The sequence below is a fragment of the Penaeus monodon genome, chromosome 15 (genome assembly GCF_015228065.2).
Source record: "Penaeus monodon isolate SGIC_2016 chromosome 15, NSTDA_Pmon_1, whole genome shotgun sequence".
Lineage (NCBI taxonomy): Eukaryota > Metazoa > Arthropoda > Malacostraca > Decapoda > Penaeidae > Penaeus > Penaeus monodon.
This window is the reverse complement of record NC_051400.1, coordinates 30,407,399-30,408,117: the sequence shown is the minus strand read 5'-3', so window position 1 is coordinate 30,408,117 and position 719 is coordinate 30,407,399.

Here is a 719-nt window from a genome sequence, read left to right as displayed (position 1 = left end):
ACAACTACACAGAAAACTGTCGATAGAAGGGGTGTCGAAACATACAATAACAAATAGAACCATATGTTACGGAAGGGTTGGTATTTTTCGAATTGGTCTCGTACTGATTCATAACATATAGAATAGTCGTTCCGGAATTCCTATGGATTCCATGTGACATGAAGACCTTATTCCCGAATAGGGTGAAATGTGCCTCGCAATATGCAGACAAGACACAAGCCTTCTAGGGTATAATAGTAATCTGTGACGAGATTTTTTTCTTTTCTGAAGACACCAACGCACGAGATATGTATGTATGGCGTCAATGAAACACCAGGTAGGTAATGACACCACCCCCTCCCCTTCTATTTCCACTCCCCTTCGCTCGACATTTTGAAATAAGATGTTTGTTTTGATAGACATGAGTGCTAAAACATTATCATATGAGTCTATTTTTGTGTCTAATGCAGTGTTATCCTTTAACGTATTTGAAGCAGAGGATGTGATCGCGAGCAGGGGGAGTGGCCGAATCACCGCAGGGTTGTTTCGATGGATACATCAACACTTAGGGATGTTTCCTGAAACAGATCCCTTCTATCTTATTTAGAAAATCAGCCCCACACATACAAACCGTGTTGTCCAGGATTGGTTTCGTAAATACCCGACATCACACTGCTGCCACAGCCACCCAGATCGGATCTCAACCCAAATGAAAACGTGTGGGCGGCCGTGTCAAAAGG